The sequence below is a fragment of the Leuciscus leuciscus genome (assembly GCF_965113295.1).
Source record: "Leuciscus leuciscus genome assembly, chromosome: 14".
NCBI lineage: Eukaryota > Metazoa > Chordata > Actinopteri > Cypriniformes > Leuciscidae > Leuciscus > Leuciscus leuciscus.
Genome location: NC_138738.1, coordinates 36879118 through 36894725, shown reverse-complemented (window position 1 = coordinate 36894725; position 15608 = coordinate 36879118). Strand labels below are relative to the sequence as shown.

General features: G+C 36.9%; 1 protein-coding gene across 2 annotated transcripts in view; it reads left to right on the top strand.

Annotated features, from left to right (window-relative positions):
* The first annotated feature begins 4123 nt into the window (after window positions 1-4123).
* Window positions 4124-15608, top strand: part of sema5bb (sema domain, seven thrombospondin repeats (type 1 and type 1-like), transmembrane domain (TM) and short cytoplasmic domain, (semaphorin) 5Bb) — a 58732-nt gene continuing 47247 nt past the window's right edge. Inside the window, exon 1 of one of the 2 annotated variants that reach the window (XM_082189910.1) lies at window positions 4124-4251. The gene's annotated coding sequence lies outside the window, so the exon portion shown is untranslated. The remainder of the gene's footprint in view (window positions 4252-15608) is intronic. The other variant, XM_082189911.1, reaches the window with a different exon arrangement.

Below are 15608 nucleotides of genomic sequence, written 5' to 3'. Positions count from 1 at the left end.
AATGATACAGTAAGTGCTGACCTCCTAATGACGCCTCTGTGCCCTACTTCTGCATACTGTCAGATCTAAACACCAACACATCTCTACACAACCATTTAATCAAAAACATCCCTGGAGAGGGATCAAAAAAACTATTACAATCATATTTAGGAGCTTCAGTCCAAGAAATGATGAAGGAGGGGGGGCAGGGAAGATGAACTGCATTATTTCTCTTTAGAGAGTTTCTCGTACAGAGAGTTTGTGTGTATGGGATGGTGAGATCATGATATTCACACTGACTCCTATAAATTATATATTTCTTTCTTTTCTACTGGCAGTGTCACACGCTCATACGCCTCTGCCACTCATAAACATATTCCGGCTCCAATCCATCTGTGCAGTATTTCAATATGACATCTCTCTTTGGCTCTCGCCGTCAGCTCTGATTAAAGAGGCTAATCACTTCAACACTGAAAATAGAAGGGCATCAGTGCTGTGTGTGGGTGCAAAGACGGACATCCTATAATAATCATCCATCAGGATTTCTCAGCCAACGGAAATCTGTGCCTGTATGTGTGAACACTCTTAGATCTCCATTGACTATACATCAGTGGTTCTCAATCAGTGGGTTACAATCGGGAAATGGGTCACAGGTCTGGCAAATGCTCAAAATATAACAAACCATAATAGTCAAAAGCTAATGTTTGTATAGCTAAATAAATAGGCTTAAAGGGATAGTTCGGCGTAATTTCAACCTAGGGTCCTTTGCACCATGACCTCGAGCCAAACACCCCCCCAGAAGCTTTTTTTCCCTTGGTCGAACATTATTAAAGTTAAAGCTTATTTAGAGATATCAGCCGGATGGTTTAGTGCAGGCGCTAATGGATCCAAGGTTGTATCTCGTAAATTACCGCACTAATAATGCCTAGAATGGTACCAAACTTCTACAGTAGTACAAATAGGTTCTGTACTCATACAACAAGACATTGGAAAGTTTGTAAGTACATCAGGAGTTTATTTAAATAACACTTGCCTGATGGCTAATGCTACCGCTAACCCGGATGTTGAGGTCACTTCAGTGATTTGGGAAAAGCTAGCAAGGTACAAAACATTCTGTGTGTGTTGACAGGTTTGTGCACCCCAGTTTAACCTTATAACGTTACTCGTCAATATGACGGTAATGAACTTTACCGTGTCTACACACACACACACACACACACACACACACACACACACACACACACACACACACACACACACACACACACACACACATTCTTACATCTATCTTTATGAGGACATTCATTGACACAATGCAATCTCTAGCCACTTACCCTAACCTTACCCATCACAACAAAGTGCCTAACCCGAACCCTGACCCTAAACCTACCTTTAACCTCATTATAACCTTATCCCTAAAACCAAGTCTTGACCCTCAAACAGGCCTTTAAAGGGCTCTCAGAAAGTGAGGACCGGCCAAAATGTCCTCACTTTACTCTCTTTGTCCTCACTCCAATGGTCTAAAACTCAAACTGGTCCTCACAAAGATAGTTGTACAAGTACACACACACACACACACACACACACACACACACACACACACAGTTTTATACATGCTCAAAAAACCAACACATGATCATCAATCAGATATCAAAGATGAGCTTCAAAGCAACTTCAGATCTGTGATGAATTGTAGATAAAATAATGTAAAGACAAGCTCTGGTTGTCGATCGTCCTTTGATAGACTGTTCGTATACAGAGATCTGCTTTTAATTCTGCAGGCTGAGTTTATTCTCACCCCAGCATGTGGTTTCCAGGTGTTTAAGTAAACTTCATCATTCTAATATTTACTGCAGAAATGTGAGCTTCAATACACCTGTGGAAGCTTAGTGACAGCTCAATCTGTAACGTTCACTAGCATTTTATGCGTACTTATACTTCTCATTTCAAATTGACATTTAAGTGCTTGCACTTATTGTGACGGACAGTTGCTGATTTCTAATCTCCATTTTCTCAGATCTCAGTAGAGTCAACCTGTCAGTCATTGCAATACAGTCTCATGTGCAAATGCAAATATATTTTTTGTAATAACTGACATATCTCTGATGATTGGCAGATTTTTGTTGTACTGTATTCTATGTTACAGCATGTTTTTGCCTGAGGGCATCACTTCCGATAAATGCATTGCACATGATTTCTGAGAGAGTACAATGAAAAACATATCTGTATAGGCCTATACTTATACCCTCTCTCCACAGTACTCATTGCCTACTCAGAATTTTTGTTCATGTAATCCTTTAAAAGCATCTGATTACACTGTAAAAAGAGCCTTGAAGACTTTCCAGTTGGCAAATTCCCTGTAATAGTGTTTGAACCCCACTATACCTGCCTCAGTTCCTGTGCCAAATACCACATTATCCAACCTCACATGATCTCTCAGCCTTTGAACCTGCTCATTCTTTGTCAAAGCTTTTTTCTTTTTATCACTGAATGGTGATACATGTTTTTATTTAGGATTAATATTGCCTGTCAATGTGAATTAATAATATGGACATGCATTTTTATGTTCAACATTTTAAGGTTAAGTTTATATGGGAGTGTTTCATCAGCTTTTGGCACTTGGGTTAGTGTAGCGTATACTTTTTCTAATATGGAGACAACAGTGTCAGTGAAGAGCAGACTTGAGATGAAGACATTTGAGACAATTATGAGAAATGGGAGATATCAAGAATTCAAAGTAAAATCAAGATAAAATATTAATTAGTCAATAAAGTAATAAAAGTGCGAAAAGTGTGTTTTAAAAGTACACTGTCAATTTTTAAAGTATGTAAAGTAACAAAATTTAAATAATGAGTCAATACATCATCTAACCATTTCTTCCAAAACATGTTTTTTCTCTTACCCAGATTCACCAGGTAAGCCTATTATAACTAAGTATTTATATTTCAGACCAGTCGGGATGGGTTTTTGGGGAAATTGCGTACCAAGCAACATCACTCTCCCATGCGTGTCTCGTCATATCCATAAATAGAGAAAAGTTTGATGCATTTATGGTGTGAGAGTGGCAGAGGTTAGTTCTGTCACGATGAGCGAGAAAGGTGAAGCCGCTTGAGATCCTTTCTATTTGAACCAACTGGTTATATCTCCAGTGAATTAATAAAATATTGCACTTACATGCTCGGATGACATCATTTTTGGATTTCCTTGTGTGCCGCGAAAGATATTCATACGCAATGTCATGCAGAACCGAAGCACAACCAAAACAATGTTCTTCTGCAAAATGCAGGCAGGTTTTTTTTTTTTTTTTTTTTTTTACTGCTAGAGGGCCAAAATACTTGCATAATGTAAGAGTTAACTTTCTTAAAGGGATAGCTCACCCAAAAATTAAAATTCTGTCATCAACCCTCAAGTTGTTGTTGTACAAACCTGTATGAATTTCTTTCTTCTGCTGAACACAAAAGAAGATATTTTGAGGAATATGGGTAACCAAACAGTTGATGGGGCCCATTGACTTCCATAGAATGACAAAACAATTCTATGGAAGTCAAGGGGGCTCATCAACTGTTGGTGACCCATATTCCTCAAAATATCTTCTTTTGTGTTCAGCAGAAGAAAGAAATTCATACAGGTTTGGAAAAACTGTAGGGTGAGTGAGTAGGCCTAAATGATGACAGAATTTAATTTTTTTTGTGAACTAGAGTTTATTTACAAGTGAAGAAATGTCCATATGAATGGTTCACCAGGTTGTTCATTTTTTTAAATAATCTTTTAGTTAAATTACAAACATTACAATGAAAGTCAGTTTCACAAATCACAATTAATAGGCTATGTCATTTATAATAATTATACAACAATTCATTTGTAATTAAATAGTTTAAGATCAATTATAGCCTGTTCCACCGAGGGCACTTTTATTTGTATCCTGACAGGGGATGAATTTTGTTTTCTTGTCCCAGGGGGGAATTTAGTTCTAATTGTTTGTTATTTATGTAAATAAGCCGAACCGTAGCCATAGGGATGCTTCGAAGCAACGCCAGCATAAAATTATTAATATTCATGAGAACACCTTCCTAATAGGCAAGTTACGGAGCAATGGCAGCACGACCTAATTCATATTCATGAGCCAGGCGGTAGCAGCATCAGTAGTTGGTTCGTCCCGTCCCGGTGTGAGGCGGTGCTGTCGGCGGAGAGCACACAGATGCCTTCACACTCACACACTCTTCTGAACATCACACACACCGAAACTACTCCTGGATTCACCTGACTGAAGAGGTAAGATCATTGCTGTGGGTTTCCTTACAGCCAATGTGCAGAATGTGGCAATGTTTACGAGCAGACCCGCGTATTAAAGATAACTTACGCTCGTTACTGAGTTTGAGAAAAAGTTGTTTCAGGAGATTGTTCTCCTTGATGTGTTATAATTTTTTCATTGTTTTGAAAACGTGGTTGCCTGTGGCTTTATCTGTTTTAAATCTGTTTATTCACGTTACAATTAATAACACTGATTGTTTGAAGATGTAATTGTTGCGGTGTAAATAGTAATGTAAGTCCAGGTCACTAGAGGGCGATAGCGAGTCAACAGTTGTTATAATTCTAAGCATTGTATTGATTGATCTCCTGCCATGATTTATAATTAGTCTGCATTTGTTATGCTTATGTTTAATTTATCCTTAATAAACGTTGTACCCTGCATATAAATTATTTGTATTCTTAATTAAGTTTTGAAGTATTATGTAGGTGGCTTTTGGATGGTTTGAATTGGAGACCTTTTATAATGGCAGTCAGTAATTCTCCATGGCATGATTTGCACACTGAAAATGTAGTTTTATCAGTAGCCTATAGACATGAAAGGGCATTTTTTTTTATCTTGCCAGCATAAGCTGGTTTTAGTTTATGTGATGCAGAGTTCCAGCATCCCATTTTCATTTTCATACATCTGGACAAACCACCCTCATATTTTCATTAATAACAGCATAACCTCTGGCCTTGTCATAATTACCTCTGCATGTGATTTCTCCCCTGGCCCTCTTCAGCTCGTACTGAAGTTATTTGTTATAGTGCATTCCATCATGCTTAAGAAACCTTATGAAATGTCTTGAGGAGCACATTTTACTTTCCTTTCTTCTTGTGTTTACTATTCGAGAATTTGGAGCCTTTAGTTTTTGTTACGGTCATTCCATAGGGTTTTTTAGTGGACAGTTTGTACTGTATATGTTCCCATACAGACCAAAAATATGATTATTCAATAATTACGACCTGTTTTCCCAGAAGAGAAAGACTGTAAATTTCAAATGCATTAATTTGCTAAACGGTGTAAATAAATCTAAATAAAGTCTCACATAGCAAAAAAGATGCATATGAGATTGTTGACTTACAGTAAGAGGATAGAGCTATAAATTAATGTGATTATAGCAGCTCAGATTTTTGTTATCTTGGAAAATTTGAGCATATTTTGAGACATTATTGAGATCTCCTCTGAAACGCTAATAAAGACACGTGATATTCATGCACTCTTTTTTTCTCAGGCAGGAGGAGACTTCATTGAAACTCAATTTTTTATTCTCTCTATTTAATCTCATTGCTGTGTAGGAGAAAGAACCGGTAATAAAGAGATTTGTGATTTTGAGTGAATAAAATCCGACTGAACAAAACACACTGTCACATCGTGTGTGTAAAACTTAGCTATTAGACAATGCTTTTCATATGCTAATCAGCGGCTGTGGTTTAAAATGAATATGTGTGCATCTCACTAGTAATCAGCTGTAATCTGGGTTAGTACAGGGGTTACCCGGATAAAGAAAACCCCAGTTACCATATTCCCCAATGGCCGTGAGCACCATTCCAGCTGTTATCAAACATTTAGAGCTGCATTTTAAAAGTCTGTTACATGAATTATTGCTGCGGCAAGAACAAAATCATGAATGTTTCATGCTGGGTGAATGAACAGAACTGACCCAATAGTCAAGCTATCGAATGATGACAACAAACCGAAATTTACCCGCTTTAAATGTCATGTAAATGTTAAGAAATGTTCATGGTTGGTTTTTGATGCATTTACTTAATGTATGCACTATGCAATTAATATTTAATGTTTTAATTCTAAACAAATATTTTTTAATTGATGTTAAATCATCACCCCCTTCCTGGCGTTAATGTGAACAGTTCATCAGTGCATATATTATACTCCAATCGATTTCTGAAGGAAAAAATTCGGTCCAACATTTCTCTTATTGAATATCACTAGGAAATATGTCACATAACGGAAGCAAAATAGGTCAAACTAGGCGAGTAAAATTTGTGAACAAATTTTGATTTTGGCTTGAGAAAGTCTATAGCCTGAAAGTTTGAAGTAGCTTTAAGTGTGAAATAGTTTGAACGTTTAGATAGATTAGAAATACTAGATGTATAGATGGATTGATTGATTGATTGATTGATTGATTATTTGATTGATGGATAGATGGATGGATAGATGGAAAGATAGATGGATGATTGATGGATGGATTGTTGGTTGGATGGAAAGATGGATGGATGGATGGATGGATGGATAGATGTATAGATGGATCGATTGATTGATTGTTTGATTGATGGATGGATGGATTGATGGAGTGATGGATGATATAGATAGATAGATAGATTATTAGAAATATTAGATAGAATGGAAGCTTACATAAGTTTAAAGGGATTCAATTACACAGGTGGTTGCTGCTACTAAGCAATAGCGCTAGTGACGCTTTTGCCTTAATGAATCAATAGTTTCACAAGTTGTTTTATTAAAGGTACAATATGTAAGAATTATGTATCAAAATATCCAAAAACCACTTGCACAGTATTATATATTTCTTTAAATTGTGTACTGACATTATCCTAAATGTTTCCAATCATTTGTAAATTCAGAGAAATTCACAATTTTAAATAGTGCCCGTCCCTTTTCACTTGTCGCCTGTCAATGACGTAATATCCGCGTTATCCCTGGTTTCCGCTTGTACTATAGTAACCATGGCGACAGATGTGGGCAACTGCGTTACGTCTATAGCGGCACGCTCACGCTGTTGTTGTTTCGTTCAAACATTATGGATCATGGCAAGCAGACTTTGGGATAAAAGGAGAACTAAAACGTGGATCAGTATCGGCGTGGTGTTTTCGAGATGGCAAGAGCTTCGTGGCAAACTTTGACTTGACAGAGACGCTGCTCTTGCATGTACTTTATTAGACAGGTGAGCAAATGTACATAAAACAAATCAATGTTATATAGCTCAACATGATGAAATGTTAGGATATGATCAGTATGTTATTCTAATGTTGATCTAGCTTACTGCTAGTCTCATACAGCCAACAAACTAACACACAGAATAACGTTAGACCTTTCAACACACTCAAATGCAGTTTAGTGTGATAGTGTAGACCAAGTGAAACAGCGCTGCGTTACCTCACAAGTATCATTTGTCTAATAAACTGACATGTGTTGGACATATAGCGCCGTTGTGCTTCAGGCGACCCGAGTTCGAATCCCGGCTCGTGGACCTTTCCCGATCCCGTCCCCCGTCTCTCTCCCACCTCGCTTCCTGTCCACTCTATACTATCCTATCACAATAAAGGCAAAAATCACCTGAATGTGTGACATGAATGTTTTCACTCATCCATAAACCTTATTAGATCCATCAGCATGAAAGCAAGTTCCATAATTCCGCTTATTCACTGCGTCATCAATCTACGCATTTGTTATTGTAAGAGGTTAGCGAGCGAACCTAGCAGCGAATTTTATGATTTTATATATTGTAGCTTTAACGCAAGCGTCACTAGCAAGAACCTTTAAACTAAAAAGTTTACTTGGTTCTGTCAGAAAGTGGCTCTATGACCCTTGTAGAGTCTGGGTGATTCTGACAGGTCACCATTGAAATGTGATACCAAAAGTAGAGAGTTCCCTCTGTCAGCTCAATTAGTCTCCTCGACATGACCCTTCAACCCCATTCTGTCAGCCCTCGCTCTCTGTTTCTCTCATGTCTGGCTTCGGCAAGTCACTAGAGTGGAGACTGTGTGCAATTTGAGAAACGCAAACCTTGCAGAGTTGGACAAGGACATGGAGGAAAACTTGCTCTCTGAAAGTGTTCGTAACCTCAAGGTTGTTTCAGAGAGCCAGCCGAACTCGGTGTCTTGATTTAAATCATCATTCAGCAGCCGCCAGTCCATTAGCTGTCCCAGACACACTTATTTTATGTGGAATCAATCAGAAATGCCCTGAGCTCAGGGCACAAGACACAAGACTTCAGGAGAATTTCCTTGAAGTGGATGTCCACTCTTCTCAGGTGAATAGAAGAGAATCTGAATTAGAATGAGGTGTGGATTTGAAGGTATGATTAAAAACTGTAACACCATATCGCCCACACAATATCTTGAGATTGTTTTCGCAGGAATCTTTGAAGCTGAAGCTCACCTCAAATTGTTCACTAAAAATGGACCAGTCAACTTTAAGCTTGAAGCTAAACTTCACCGATAATGGTTGTTTTAAAAGAATATATATGTTTGTTAGAAACATTATATATTAACGTTATACACTACCGTTTAAAATATTTTTTTATGTTTATCTCATATGCTCACCAAGGCTGGCATATATTTGATCCACAATACAAAAACAGTAAAATTGTGAAATATTATTACAAGTTTTCTATTTTAATATATTGTATATTGATGTCATTTATGATCCGTCAGAAATCATTATAATATGCTGATTTGGTGCTCAAGAAACATTTCTGATTATTATCAATGTTGAAAACAGTTGTGCTGTTTAATAGATATATTTTGGGGAAACTCTAAATATATTAAATAAATAAATTCAATAAAAAATTATTTTCAAGAAAAAAAAGTCTTTGTAATAATATGTCTAGATACTGGTCAGGTTTCACTTGGAAATAAATTACATTACAGTATTTAAATAGATATAAACCGGAGACAAGAATACTGCTATATTCACACTGTATGCCTTAATGCTCACTTCTAGAAAAATGGCAGTAATTCCAAAATTTTGTGAAGTTTATGCTTAAAATATGCGAAAGCCCAATATTTCTGGTGCTGTCATTCTCCAAATATGACAAAAAAGCAACATAAAAGTATAATTTCTACTCATAAACCATGAACATTTCTCTCTTGCCCTCACACAGAGGATTATAGTTCTGTATATATAAATATAAAAGTCTTTCATGAAACTGTTATAGTTCATTTTGCCATCATGACATGCCCTGGTCACTTTTTTTTAAAACTTTCATTGTATGGAAAATGGCTGTAATATCATTCAAAAAATTGTTTGTCTAAATAAGATATTCAGTAATCTCTTAAAAATGCTTTATGAAATGATAGCTTCTGAAGTGAAGGACATTTAGGACATTTTTCTTAAAAACAAGACAATTGATTTGAATTTTTGCAGTGTTCATGAACGTGATCAGTAGTCAATGCCTCCGTGCCAACTCATTTTTCAAGGTCATCGTTTTGCTTTACACTAAAACTACTAAAGTTAATGAATATGCTTCCTACAGAACTATGCATGAGTACCCTGGTAAATATTCATGTGGAACAATGTAGAGATTATGCATGGGACTCAAAATAAGGTATAAGATGTGATCAGTGCAATCAGAATGTATTATTCATTCAATTGTTCAGCTAGATGTGCAATTATCAAGAAACTTGAGTATACGAAAAAAGAAACCAGTCCAACATTACCTGACTGAAATGATGTTTCTCATGATCTTAAAGACTTATGCCTAAATGTTTGAAATTAGCTTTGTGGACAAATATAAATTGTGGCAACATATAAATAGGTTTACAAAACTACAATTATTATTATTTTTGGACAAGGAATTGGACAAGATTTGTGAGTTTTACTAGACTTATCTCTGCGTTGAACAGTTATGTGTGTGTGTAACATAGCAGGTGTCTTTTTAATATAAAGTAGTTAGTGCATGATTGGGTTTAAGTGAAGCTGCCACAGTAAAGGTTGAGGTCAGGTTAATCAAGTCAGTGAAGACTGAACCAAATTAGAACCATAATTATCCTAGAAATGGTAATTTTTGTTGATTACAATGGGGGGGAAAAATACAGTAATTCCACCATTTAATTAGACCTAAGCTTAAAATAAGCGAAAATGTCTGCGTAGAACAAGACAAAATGCGTTTGGTAAGATTTGATTTAAAATGTAAGACTTTTTGGTGAACAAGGGCTGTTGAGCTCCGAAAAAAGATTAAAGTATAAAATCAATGAAAGAATTAGAGTAAGAAGTATGGAATAATTGATGATTGATTGATTTATTGATTGATTGATTAAAGTGTGTGAATTACATGAATCTGTGCAGCTCTCAAAAGTGTTTGGTAACAGCGTCTTTACTAATAGTAACTGTTAACTCTTCTACTGCTAATCATTTCTTCTAAATAAAACCGGAAATCGAAGGTAACGCGGGTATGATGTCATTAGCCGCGTTTCCATTACTCTTCAAATTGCGCACATTGAAATTGCGAATTGAAAATACGCCCAATGGAAACGTCAATTTCGCAAAAACTCTCATTTATCGCAAAAAAGTGTTTACGCTCGCATGAGGAGGTTTTTCAGGCAATTCGAAAAAGAAATATTTCGCAAAACTGCAATGGAAACCGTTTTTGCGCATTTACAGGTCACCTGACATAGATGACGCGCTATATTTGGACTGAATACGAGACAGAGTTCTTTATTAAATTCATAAAAGACAGAAGAATTACAGGAATACTGGACCTAAACCTCAAAGAAATGCCACAATCAAGACCTCGAAGCAGATATGAGGGAGAAACACCCAGAAACACCTCATATGTGTCGCTCACAGTATAAGGGTCTTTCCTTGCCATTAATGATTGGATAACACACATAGGCCTTCGTCTCCTTCGATTAATAATAATGGCCAGTGCGGTGGCTGAGATATACATAAACCTACCAATGTCCGTTACCATGATTATTGGTATGACTTATCGCGAGAGGAAAAAATTTAGTTTTAGTCGCATAACATCGTTTAATGGAAACGGCGTCATTTCGCAATCGTTTTTTGTCGACATTTAGAAAAAAACCACACAAGTTTTGCACAAATCTGTAATGGAAACGCGCCTTCTGATAGGCGACGCACGGACACGGAATTTAAACATTCTTAGGAACATTTGGGATAATGTAAGTACACAAATCAACAAAATATACACCATTGTTCTAGTGGTTTTGGGATATTTTAATCCAAAAATCTCAGTGTGCCTTTAACTATTCTACTGCTAATAACAATTCTACAGAATAAGTGTGTGTATAGTGTCTAATATACCCTCTCTTGCTTCTCTTCCTCCTCACCTGCTCGTCTTTCTTCCAACCTCAGCACTCTTTTACAGTAATCTAAACCACTAGCTGAGCTCTTAAACCTCAGGTTAGACCGAAAACACATCACCCTATACTAGCGCCACTGTTCTCCACTTCAGCCGGCATCGCTTGTGGTCGGGAAGTGGAAGGAGGATGGAGAAAAGATGGATTGGGGAAAAACTGGATGGAGACCCACACCTGTGATGAGGAACTGTGGGGTTTTCCATATATCGGTTGAGATGGTGAATGCATGAATTGGGCCGGAGGATCTGTGTTGTTAGGGGTCGTTTGTGAGAAGCTGATTGGAGAAAACCACAGAAGCTCTGCAGCGAGACACTGCCAAGCTTGTGTGAAATGGCTGGGTCAAGCTAAATGTTTTAAATATTAAAGCAAATATTGCTGTTCCCAAGGCCCCGGCCGCACAGTGACGCGCTCTGTCCGGCACAAGAGAGTCATTGATGCCTCTGGCCGAGGTGGGGTGTGTTGTGTTTTATGGGGGTCTGAGCACCTCGAGGCTCGGTTAGTCAAACAAGCAGGTCTTTTTCAAGAGGAAAGTGTTTATGTAAGGCACGGTAGCTTTCTTTCTCCCTATCTGTCAATCCATTTGGTTAGTGTAGAGGCTTTTTTTTAAGCTACTGCTTGACAAGCCTTAAATAGGAAATAGCAAAAAATGTATTTGCATATTAAATTTTGGGGGGACCTGCTTGCTTTTTGCACTTTCCACACATGCATGTGAATCTTTGAGTGCATGTTTCCTGTGAAGTATCATGTAAAAAATTTTTTTCAAGGGTGCTTTACAAATGAAGTTATGCTAGTTAACCTATTGGAGTAGCTAAAAAAATATCTATTTATAATATGTTAGAACGTTATGGGTAATTATTAATTACGTTTGCTAAGGCAGAGTTTTAACAAACCCTTAAAGGGTTAGTTCACCCAAAAATGATTATTTTCATAATTTACTCACCCTATCTTTCCAAACCCGTTAGACTTTCGTTCATCTTCGGAACACAAATGAAGATCTTTTTGATGAAATTTGAGAGAATTCTGAACTTACGTTGGAGATGTTGGAAATATTTTTTTGCGCAAAGCACTCGCATCACTTCATAAAATTGAGGTTAAACCACTGGAGTCACATGGATTACTTTAATGATGTCTTTACTACCTTTCTGGGTCTTGAAAGTGGTAGTTACGTATAAACTGTCAATAAAGGGACAGAAATCTCTCAGATTCATTTGTGTTCCGAAGATGAACGAAACTCTTACGGGTTTGGAACGACATTAGGGTGAGTAAATAATGACAGAATTTTCTTTTTTGGGTGAACTAATCTTTTAAATTTAACTCTAAGGCCTTAAAATCCCAGATTATTAGTGCTATGATGGACATATCAAATTGTCTGACACGAGGCCTGTTCACACAAAGAACAATAACTACAGTGATATTTATAACGACAACTACATTAGCGTCAATAACATTCAGTTTATTATAACCATGCGCTGCAGTTTTGCCGTCTGCCACTCTAAATGTTTGAGCTCTTTATTGTCAGGTGGATTCTGATTGGCTGTTAATGTTTTTACCGTTAATCAGATGGAAAAAATGCTCTGAAAGTGATTCCAGCAATATCGTTCCTCGGTCTCATTGTTGGTATAATTGTGACTTCTCTATTCTCATAGAATTCAAAATTTGTTATTGTTACAGTTTATCATCCCAGGTGTGAACAGCCCATTACAAATGTCATCATCCACCAGGTAAAAAATAAATACAAAAATTGAATATTTTATAATTGAAAAATGTATATTGAAGTAGCCTATGAAAACAAGCCATGACCAGAATACCATGGATATGCCCTAGTAACCAACCACACCCTACAACTACCTGGAAATATACTAAATGATTTAAAACACCTTCTGGCTTAATATGTGCCTCATCGTCATCGAGCTTTATATATTGCCTTATTGAGTACTTTATTAGCACTGTGAGTGTTGTAGAGCTATAGTTTAACTCTACACATGTCTAATGCATTCCTTACAGATGTTATCGACTGCTGTCAGAGTGTGAATTGCAGTGAAACTTTCGACTCTGTGGTCGAGATTCACACTTTTGCCATAGGTATTCCCATATTAATTTGTGAGTTGTTTTGACATTGTTGTGGTGTGTGATGAAGCCACAGAGATGAGTTGTGTTTTCTAGCCATGTGAAATAAATAGTTGATTAAGAATTTCTTACACAATGAACATGCTTCATTTAAATGAAGATATTATCGTAACATGATTATTCTGGCATCATTTTTATTTATTCTGTCGAACAGGCAGTGTTATTTTAATATCACTGAGATTTTGTTAATATTTTGAATTAGTTTTATTTTTACATTTTCTGATTTATTTTAATGGTATTATTATTATTATTAATATAATTGTCATATTTATTAGTTTTGTTTTAAATGTCTATTATTATAAACATTTTCAGTTTGAATTTATTTTAGTATTAAGTTATACAAAATGAAAATGGGAAATGTGTACTTGGCAATTATAGCTGAAATAATCTTTTTAAAATATTTTATTTTACTTCAGTTTACGTTTATTGTATTTCAAGTAACGCAAGTGCTTTTCCCCCCATTTTAGTTAACTATAATAACTAGAGATATGTCACATCTGCTAATTTCCTGATGTTTGATTTCAAATCTTGCATAATTATCGTCTACAAAAAATTATAAAATTATTCATTAAAATTCAGTTTATTTTACAAATCTACTTAAGACTTGAAATATAGTGCTCATGTTATATGCACTACTTTTATGATACTTCTGTGGTGCTTGACAACCCCTGGTCACGGTGTGTTTTCATTGCACATGGAAAAGAGTCGTGTAAATGTTCTACAGAGCATCTCCAAAGAAAGTCATGTGAACTTTGAATGACATGAGGGTGAGTAAATGATGACAGAATTTTTTACTTTGGGCGAACTGTTCTTTTAAATAAGATGTGAATCATACATCCAGGCCATTTTTTCCCTTCCAAATGTGACATAAAGTTTCCTATGTGCATAAGAACACTAAGTTTAGTGTTTGCGAGGGCAGGAAAACTCTGCATCTGTTTTCATTGGGAGGAAAAACAGCGCTGTATTCATGACGTTCAGATAGCCCCAAACATCGTGAGTTCGATCCCAGGTCATGTGACCCATGAACTGCAGAGTTTCTAAAATCTCCAATCATTGTAATGCTCTTAATTAAGGCACTTAACCCCAGCTCGCCCCTGGAGGGGACGGTCCCTACTATTAGTGTACCCCAAATTGCTCTGAATGAATAGTATCTGTGCAACTGAGGTTATTTTGCTTGCTCTTCACCGCACGTTCACCTTCCCAGTCCACATTTGTCTCAATCCTACTGAAATTGGTTTAACATAACTCTTTCTACTGGGGCGTCCCACTGTTTTGTCTGTTTTTGGAGCGTTGCAAAGGAAGATGAATGGTGCTCTGGCTGATGGCTTTAAAGGTTAAGAAAATGTCAGAACAGCAGAGCTATTAGTCTCCCGTGCTCTGGTGGACCCTTGAAGGGGCCGTTGACTTCTTCCTGAGATGCGGGGTATGATCTATGTGTGCGGGTAATTGCTGTCATGTTTGTCGTGTCCGACAGGTCAGGCTGGGCCTTGTGCTCTTTTCTCCCATCAGCCATCTGGTTTCAGGACTGGCATTTCACTCTGTCACTTAGTTGGTGAAAGAACAATGGTGCAGGGCTGACACTAATGATTATTTTGATAATCGATTAATATGCAGATTATTTCTTTGACAAATTGATTAATTGGATGAAAACAGCCACGCCGCTCTCACACCACACCATGTTCTCACTTCTCACACAGTGGAAATACATCGCGGAGCAGAGAGGACACTGACAACGTGCTGACAGACAGGACAGACCAGGTTACTTTTGATATGAAACAAAGTCTCAGCTTTGAAATTTGGTGATTAAAAAAAAAAAAAAAATTTAAACAATAAATAACGTTTTATGGCTCTTTAATGTGTCTGACAGATCGCTTCAGTTAAAGCTGCTCGTGAACCGATCATCTCTTACTTCTAGTTAATTTATAGCATCAAATAAACATGAAAGAACATATGAAGGAATGTTGTTTTAACCGCGGAGAGACGTCAGTACACTCTTTTTCAAGTTCAAATCCTCCTACGTTAATCTACTAACTCTCCTGGCTGCTTTGTCAGACAAAAATGGTGGATTCGGCAGATGGCGGATTATGATTGGTCAGATCACCTGTCAATCAAACTCCCTGCGAAGGGTC